This window comes from Orycteropus afer, unplaced genomic scaffold, assembly GCF_000298275.1.
Source record: "Orycteropus afer afer isolate SDZICR_OR568_19922 unplaced genomic scaffold, OryAfe1.0 scaffold00447, whole genome shotgun sequence".
Taxonomy (NCBI): Eukaryota; Metazoa; Chordata; class Mammalia; order Tubulidentata; family Orycteropodidae; genus Orycteropus; species Orycteropus afer.
The window spans coordinates 2,445,782-2,447,033 of NW_006922034.1; positions in this window are offsets into that span (position 1 = coordinate 2,445,782).

Genomic DNA, 1,252 nt, shown 5'->3' on the forward strand with positions numbered 1-1,252 from the left:
CGGGATCGGGCAGTGTTTAGTTCTGCTGTGCATGGGGTCGCTATGAGTCGGAAATGACTCCACAGCACCTAACAACAACAATAACAATAAATTAATTTTCTCCTTTTTAATTGATTCTTGCTTCACTGGATCGTGATTGATCACTCTGCTTTCTTGGCGTATGACTATTTCTGGACTGAAATGAAGTCCTAGAAATCCTGACTCAGTACACTGGTACAGTCTCAAAGTTTTCTACTTGGAAGCCTATACCCAAGACTTTATTCTGTGAAATATCAATAATTCAGAGTACTTGTTACAGGTCTTTCTGTGAGGCTCTGGGACTGCTTTTTGTTGAAAACATATATTCAAGCAAGTAACATAGAGCAATGACTTTAGGCAAGCATCTGAAAACAGAAAATTATTTGATAATGACAGCCTGTGCTTAAATGATTATAGTTACCAATAATATCAGAATAGAGGAAAATAAAAATCTCTATCAGGGTGTAGCTCATAATTATTTCATAAGAATTTGACCAATGTCTCCCCTGAAATGATGAACTTACTATGGACAATGCAGGCATCACAATATCAAAGGCCTTTCCATAAAGCATATTATTTCTGAAATATTAATATTAATAATATTTTATTTACACAACTTTAACCTGGAGAAAGCTGAGTTTCTCATCTAAGTTGACACCTTTTTCCACGAAGCTTTTACAATAGTGTTAAACTAATTGTGAAACATGGGACAAACCAAACAAGTCTAATTTTGTACAGCGTTTCTCTTTTAACAAAGTGAAAGGACCAATCTTTGTGATTTTCCACAGGCCCACTGGAAAATCTCAAAGATAGTTTTGGTAGCAAAAGATATCCTGATATTTTAATTTTATTTTTCTTAATTTAATATCTGATCTTGGGAACCCAAATCAAAAGAAGTTATCAAAGGAGATTCAAGTCACTTGATTAAGATAGAATGGTAGGTACCTTAGAAACAATCCTTGGTTAACTACTTAAGCAAAGTGATAATAAAATCCTTTAAAGTAAAAAATGAAGGAGATAATGTGATTTACAGAACCTTAGCTCTTCCACAAGTGAGGAAATTTGCTCATTTTTTAAAATAATCTAGGACATGATAAAGTTAACATAATAAGCTGAAAATTATCATAGTAAAATGCCCACTCTCTGCTATCCACACAGATTTTGCTGAAAGTAAAAAATAACCTTATACTATCCCTTCATAATAGCTCTAAGATAAATTTATTATTTTAACAAA